The sequence below is a fragment of the Sinocyclocheilus anshuiensis genome, unplaced genomic scaffold (assembly GCF_001515605.1).
Source record: "Sinocyclocheilus anshuiensis isolate Anshui unplaced genomic scaffold, SAMN03320099.WGS_v1.1 scaffold1762, whole genome shotgun sequence".
Taxonomy (NCBI): domain Eukaryota; kingdom Metazoa; phylum Chordata; class Actinopteri; order Cypriniformes; family Cyprinidae; genus Sinocyclocheilus; species Sinocyclocheilus anshuiensis.
In genome coordinates this window covers 384,140-392,381 of record NW_015547656.1, presented here as the reverse complement: position 1 = coordinate 392,381, position 8,242 = coordinate 384,140, and the positions used below count along the sequence as shown (strand labels likewise).

Here is an 8,242-nt window from a genome sequence, read left to right as displayed (position 1 = left end):
CATTTTATTTTTCTGTTTTCACTTTAATTTTAAAGTTTTAGTAATTTTGTTGTGTGTTTTTGTAATTTTTATTAGTTTTTTTAATGTCTATAGTTTTTATTAATTTTTATTTATTTGTTTTAGTTTATTTAATTTTAGTACTTCAAGTTAAACTAACGAAATTGCGAAACGTTGCCTTGGCGATTAGCAGTAATAACTGACTCCAATATTGGGGTCTATAAATCTGTGCAGTTGTGAAATTAACAGTAGTTTCTAGTAAACATTTTCACATATTCACTCACTACACGGCAGTGAAAACACAGCAGAGATTCTAATTGGTTAATTGGTGTTGCCAGGAGCACCTGATAGCCAATGACCTAGTATGAGTAGTATGTGACAGTGTTGTGTGTTTTCGGCAGGGCGGTGACCTGTTCGATGCCATCACTTCCTCCACGAAGTACACGGAGCGGGACGCCAGCGCCATGCTGTTCAACCTGACCGGAGCGCTGCGATACCTGCACAGAATGAACATCGTACACCGAGACATTAAACCAGAGAACCTGCTGGTACACGAATACACACACACACAGAGACACACACACTGCACAGACTGTATATTCTATTGCCCTACACCTAAACCTACCCCTTTCAGGAAACTTTCTGCATTTTTAGATTCTCAAAAAACTTCATTCTGTGTGATTTACTACTCACATACACATACATATGGAGTATAAACACACATCTGTGTGTGTGCAGGTGTGTGAGTATCCAGACGGCACCAAGTCTCTGAAGCTGGGTGATTTTGGTCTGGCGACGGCGGTGGAGGGACCGCTGTACACCGTCTGCGGGACACCTACGTACGTCGCACCGGAGATCATCGCAGAGAGCGGGTAAAACTTAGCCTATAAAACTACTGTTTCATTATTTGATGTTAATTTGTAAGGTCTAAGGTCTCTAGATAGTCACACACAATCTCCTCCATGTCTTCTGTCTCTGATTGATAGTTTAGAGTTGTTTATCCAGTCAAAGCTCTTTTAGTGTAACTGTAGTCAGATCTTGACTGGTTTTGATCAAGTAAGCGTCAGAATAACTGCAGTAATATCTCCAGATGAACACTTACTGGACTGAAGCAGCTCAGCTTTACTTGATTCGCCATCAATTATTTTTGTAGAAATATCAGTGAGTCTCAAATCTGATCATCAGGATCTTTTGAGGAGCGTTTGTTTCCAGAAGCTTTACTTTCACTGTTCCTCAACGCAGGGGCGGATCTAGCGGAGGATATTTATATCATTTTATGTCAGTATCTGCTCTACTGTTAGAAAGATCTCACTGATTTACATTATAAGCATCAGAATCTCATCATATAAATACCAGCATCTGGAGCAAATTCATATTTTTAGCTCAGTTTGAGTCTCTGAATAAAAGTTGGAGGGGGAGTTTTTCCCCCTCCATATTCTCACTGTATCAGACTGGAGATATAGAGTGACCACTGATATTTATATCATTTTATGTCAGTATCTGCTCTACTGTTAGAAAGATCTCACTGATTTACATTATAAGCATCAGAATCTCATCATATAAATACCAGCATCTGGAGCAAATTCATATTTTTAGCTCAGTTTGAGTCTCTGAATAAAACGTGAGTTTTTCCCCCTCCATATTCTCACTGTATCAGACTATATGAGCCATAAAAGCCTGATGGAGCAAATATGATACAAGACATAAAACACATATGCAAAGTTTAAGCAAACTTTTTCTTATGATTCGTTTTAGTGAACTGGTTCACGTAATGCATGTAAATGAAGCAGTTCATAAAAATGATTCAGTGATTCTTTGTAAAGGATTTTAGGTGTTTTATAGTGAAATATTTACTTAATTGCTGATCTTGCTTGTATTTATTGTACATTTAATTTTAATGCTGTCATCCTTAGTTTATACTTCATAAGTGATGTTCATCCTCTGTATTTTTGTCTTGTTTTCCAGTACAAATATCTACATTTTCTTAAATCAAGATACATTTACTGGAAACGCAAAATAGCATAAGAATTCTTGTTTTCTTACCACAGAAATATACGTATTTACGTCTTAGTTATTTTAGCACATCAAAGTAAACTAAATGAAAATGAGAAATACTTCCTTGGCAGCTAGCTGAAATAAAATAAGTTTAAGTTACACATTTTTTTAAGGTTTTAGTTAACTATAATAACCCTGTTTGGTGCCAAATAAATATTTCTGTTTGTAATGATAGTGATTATATCATCTGTAGCATAGCTCACTTCATTTTTAACAGGTTAGAGCGACTAACTTAACTACTTTAAATGAGAAGAAACAGTGGTTTGTGCTGATAGCTGGAGCGAGAGCACATGGTTTAGTGATCAGTGGAGTGAAAGCATGTGTGTGCTGCAGGTACGGGCTGAAGGTGGACATCTGGGCTGCGGGTGTGATCACGTACATCTTGCTGTGTGGCTTTCCTCCGTTCCGCAGCGAGAGGAACCAGCAGGAGGAGCTGTTCGAGCAGATCTTACTGGGCAGACTGGAGTTTCCCTCGCCGTACTGGGACAACATCAGCCTCTCTGCTAAGGTTTGCAAAGAACAACCACACAAACACAGAATAAATGCTCATTCAGCGCTCACTTTTACTGCTTACTTTCAAGTTTTGAATTGTTGAGCCACAGAATAAAAAAAAAGGTATTTGCGAGTTTATATCTCACAATTCAGATTTTTTTCCTGCAACGTAAACTTGCAATTCTGAGAAGTTCAAATTGTGCAATTACCTTTACTACTTTTTTTATTTTTAAGTCAGAATTGCGAGATGTGAAACTTGCAGTTCTGAGAAAAAAGGTCACAATAGCTGCGTCCCAAATGATGCACTATACACTCATACACTATGTACTTATGCACTATGTACTCAACCATGTGTAGTATGAATTATATACGCTTATTTTGTCATTCATAATCGGAGTCTGATAGCCCCTCCCCCTCGATACTTAATTAAAGCTGTGACAGTTGAGTGCATGAAGTGTCCAACATTCCACACTTAAATTTTTCGGTTATTTAAGTGCATCATCCTGGTATTTAAAGTGCACTTTTTCTTTTTGGAATTTTCAGTGTGAACGCACTACTCACACTATTTATACTACTAAACGTCATAGAATAGTGCATAGGGAAGTCGTGGCCTAATGGTTAGAGAGTCGGACTCATAACCCAAAGGTTGTGGGTTTGAGTCTCGTACCGGTAGGGATTGTAGGTGAGGGGAGTGAATTGCATAGGGAAGTCGTGGCCTAATGGTTAGAGACTGAGGTGCCCTTCAGCAAGGCACCGAACCCCCAACTGCTCCCCGGGCGCCGCAGCATAAATGGCTGCCCACTGCTCCGGGTGTGTGTTCACAGTTTGTGTGTGTTCACTGCTGTGTGTGTGCACTTTGGATGGGTAAATGCAGAGCACTAATTCTGAGTATGGGTCACCATACTTGGCCACATGTCACGTCAACAAAGTCAACAATCAACAGAAGTATGCGATTTGGGACGCACCTAATTACTTGTTTTATTCTTTTATTCCGTGGCAAAAACGAGCTTCCATAAGAATCTGATGTGTCTTTTGCAGGATTTAATTGGTAAGATGTTGCAAGTGAATGTCGGTCTGCGCATCACAGAAATAAATTACAGTTTAACAGATATTCACATAAAAAACAGCTGTTTTAAATTAGACAGTTAGAATAATATTTCAGTTTTTACAGCACTTTTGATCAAATCAATGCAGCCTCAGTGAGCAGAACTGAAAATACAGCTGCGCATCACAGAAATACATTACAGTTTAACAGAGATTCACATAAAAACCAGCTCTTTTAAATTAAACAGTTAGAATAATATTTCAGAATTTTTACAGCACTTTTGATCAAATCAATGCAGCCTCAGTGAGCAGAAGAGACTTCTTTCAGAAAATCTTACCGTTATGTAAATGTTGTTGTGTGTGAGCAGGACGATGCGATGATGGACACCAACATGGCGTGTGAGATGGAAGATGGTGTTGAATCAGAAAACACACACAGCACAGCAGCAGAGGCAGAGGTGACACGCACACACACACACACACACACACATACCATAATTACCTTCAGCTGATACACTGTGTCTCGTTTCCTCTGTTACAGGTGGATAATTTCCATGGTAACATTTGTTATATATATTTTTTTTAAGAAATGTCTTATATTTAGCATTAAATAGCATTTAGACATTCATGTTACAAAAGATTTCTATTTCAAATAAATGCTGTAAATGTTGAGTGTAACATCTGATTGTTTCTGACCGTGTGTGTGTGTAGATGACAGCTGGCAGTAGTCTGATGAATTTCTCCGGAGGCGCAGAAGAAGAGAAACCCTGATCACCACCACAAACCTCAACACAGAGACCAGACCAGACCACCGTCTCTCTTCATCTTCCATCCTGTTATTAGTGGTGTTTGCTAAGTCAGCCATCGATTTTACTAAGTTCTCATATTTTAGTGTTAGCCACATGCTGAAACCTCTAGCACTAAGTATTACATCCCACAGACACTCAGAACACCTTAGCAACTGCATAGCAACACCACAACAACCACCGCAGCATCGAGGCAGTTTGTTTACATGCACTAATTTTCTTCAATCTGAATGAATCCAATCCGATTTCAGATCCTGAAAGTTGTTTATATGAACGGTAAATTTCACATATTCATTTACATGTATATTTGCGTATTCCGAACAAAAGACACTTCTTTGATAACTGGAAAAGGCCACTGCGATAATGTCAACAGAGCTAACGCGAGTCGTTTTGGATTAGATGACACCTAAAAGAAAAACTTTTTTAGCAAATATTTAGTAAATATTCCTTCTCCTCCACTGACCAGCTAACAAAAATATGTTCTAAGAAAGTTATAATAACGTTATGAATTTCTGAATGTTTTGAAACAAGTAGAAACTTTCAAAAAAAAAAATGTTAGATGTACATCCAACTAAAATGTTTTCCTAATGTGTCCATGATGTTATAAAATGTTCTCTGAACGTTCTAAACATCCAGTTTGTTAATGTTTAGAAACGTTGTGTTTTTGGGGGGGTTCTATTTGATCATTTTGCAAACATTAGGGCAATGTTACTTTTGAATGTTCTCTGAACATTCTAAAACTAGTAACATTTAAAAAAAAAACTTAAGATAAATGTCCAACTAAAGCGTTTCAGGAATGAAGTATAAATAATGTTTTTGTGCTAACGTTTTGAGAACACTCTTAAAGACCAGAGAACTTTGAGCAAACATTCTATTAACGTTACTGGAAGAATGTTCGTGAGAGAACCTTAACCAAAGTTCTGAGAACGTTCCCTGGTGGCTGGGATTATTAGTTCGTAGGAGGTAAATACGTAATGTCTGTAATATAAGACACATCCCAGATAGCACAGGTACGTCTGCAAGATGTCTAAAACATTTAGTAATTAAAAAAAAATACAGATAGACAAAATAAGTCACAATGTAGTATGACATTTCCCCAAAAACAAAGTTGAAAATGAACAATAAATTAGGCGTATTCAAACAATCAAGCACACAAACAGAAACAAATGAAATAGCAGCACAAATAGCAAACACGCCATTTCATCACCAACACAAAATAACAGCAAAAACCCCATGCAATATGTCTGTTAAAGATCTCTTCATCTGGAAAGCATCTGCTGTGTGCAAACATCTGATAGACGTCTTTAAGATGTCAGTTTAAAGGTCCCATATTGTCAAAACTGAAATGTCCTGGCTTTTTTCACGATAACTGAGGTCTAGGGACTATGTAACTACCATATACGTTTCAAAACAGTCAGTCCACGGTAAAATTCACACAGCCTGCATAAAGTAGCTGTGATTTTTCACGAAGTTTCCCCTTTGTTTTGCTGCCTCCAGCTAGCGCTGTGACGTCGCTGACCCTAGTTACCTGTGGTTGGCCTGACCATGCGTCACTCAGAAACAACAGGCCAATCAGAAGAGAGGTCCGTGAATATTAATTAGACAGGCCAAAATCGACCTGTTCTCAGCCTAGCTCCTGAGAGAGGAGCTGTAAAAATATATTGAGATGGTTTTTGGTACTTATACCGCAAATATATTCTTAAGGACATCAAAACTTAAAATAAAACTCCAGAAAGATGTAAAATATGGGACCTTTAAATCATAAACATCTTAAAGACATCTTCTAAACGTCTATTTGACATCTGATAGGAAACGTCCTATAGACGTATTGGAGATGAGCAAACACTCTAAAAAATACGTCTTGCAGATGTAATGCAGACGTCTAATAGACATCTCCGTGATGTCTCGGCACTGCGCATGTGCGCAAAGTATTTTTTAATCCGTTCGATAAAATGGTCGTATTAGAGCGTATTGCAAGCTTAGCTTTTTCTCCCCTACAGATTATTTCCCTTACAATCAGATTGAAATTTCATTCGGACTGACTGACTGAGGGAAGTACATGAAGGCTTTTCAGTCCGATACTAACGGATTATTTGAGTGCATGTAAACTTGTTCTTCAGATCGTGTAAGAATCTAGCCCTTCAGTTCTGGTCTGTGTTTGTACGCAGGGCTTCAACTAAACCAGCGACCTCGACTGTTACTGCACTGTGTCCTACCCTTGCCCCCTCTCTTTCTGTACTTATGTGTCAGTGTTGGTGTCTGATCAGATGCATCTTTAGAGTCTCATTTCAGACATTGGCGTCTTTATACCTGAAAGCATTTGAGCGTCTGGAACTGAATGAGAACGAGACGTTAGAATTGTGTTGCCAGATGTTTCTGATTTGTGTGACCAAATGTGTTACGAGTCTGATGTAGTGTTATGACTTTGCTTTAGACCAAAACTTCAGCCTTTACTGAATGAGGACGAGTGTGTGTGTGTGTGTGTGTGTGTGTGTGTGTGTGTTTATCTCCATGAAATGCCTCCGTTTTTAGTGTAATCTTGTGGTATTAACTTTTGTACGGTGGCTGTTCGGGGCCTTAAGCTCCTCGTAATTATTCTAATTATGGATTTATTTCATGTTTTGTTTTGTATTGCAACAATACATCATGAGTAGCTGATGAACCCTGAGATGAACGCGAGTCTGTGTGTTTTATTGCATGTGAACGGCGACTGAAATGAAGTGTGAATCCACTTTTTTTGGGTTTCATTTTAGCAACCAAATGTGACAGAAACATTTGCAGATTACATTTACCTTATGGATTACATTTCCATGGGAAGTCATGTACATCAAAAATTTGGGGTCATTAAGAATTTTGTTTAAAGAAATGAATGCTTTTATTCATCAAGGACGCACTCAGTTGATCAAAAGTGACAATAAAGACATTTATGATGTTACAAAAGATTTCTAATTCAAATAAATGCTGTTCTTTTACTTTCTATTAATCTGTGAATCCTTAAAAATAAAATGCATCACAGTTTCCACAAAAATATTGTGCAGCACAACTGTTTTCAACATTGATAATAATCAGAAATGTTTCTTGAGCAGCAAATCAGCATATTAGAATGATTTCTGAAGATCATGTGACACTGAAGACTGGAGTAACGATGCTGAAAATACAGCTGCGCATCACAGAAATACATTACAGTTCAACAGATATTCACATAGAAAACAACTGTTTAAAATTAGAATAATATTTCACACTTTTTACTGTGCTTTTGATCAAATAAATGCAGAAGAACTTCAAAAACATTTAAAAAATCTAAATGACCACAAACTTTGAACTTTGGGCCATTTTTATAATGAATATACATTTTACTAGTTATTCCAAGCTCTAAAATATTTCATCAGGTAGATATTGTGAGTAAAAAAATTAATCCTTCTCCTTATCCAGTATATCATGAATGACGGGTCATGTATTGTACAGTAAGAATCAAAAATGTTGAAAACTGATGTGCTTGAAGGAAAGCTTGACATGATGGGGTAAAAAAGGACAGAACGCATTAAATTGATGTTTACATAACTGATCAGTTTAATGTTGGTTAAAACTCTGTAAACAAGTTCATCTGGCCTTACACACACACACACACACACACACACACACACACGTCAGTACAGTACAAGAGATCCACACGCTTCAAACGTCCCCTCACTAACCTCGTTAAACTGTATTACATCTAATTAAGGCAAAATGCAGAAATGCTCATCGGGCACATGACAGGACGGCCCCGTGTGTTCAGGGGTCCAGCGGTACTTGATTGTGGTTTTTGGGGACGATGCCACGTTTCCCACCAAATTCTCCGAGGAACC

General features: G+C 37.8%; 1 long non-coding RNA gene and 1 pseudogene across 1 annotated transcript; both read left to right on the top strand.

Annotated features, from left to right (window-relative positions):
- LOC107702143 (serine/threonine-protein kinase DCLK2-like) overlaps positions 1 to 3,991 on the top strand; it is a 21,888-nt pseudogene extending 17,897 nt beyond the window's left edge.
- Positions 3,992 to 4,028: 37 nt separating this feature from the next.
- Positions 4,029 to 5,084, top strand: LOC107702167 (uncharacterized). The gene is made up of 3 exons (XR_001635736.1): positions 4,029 to 4,046; positions 4,130 to 4,145; positions 4,300 to 5,084. It is a non-coding gene; the product is annotated as an uncharacterized LOC107702167 (long non-coding RNA).
- Positions 5,085 to 8,242: the final 3,158 nt, after the last annotated feature.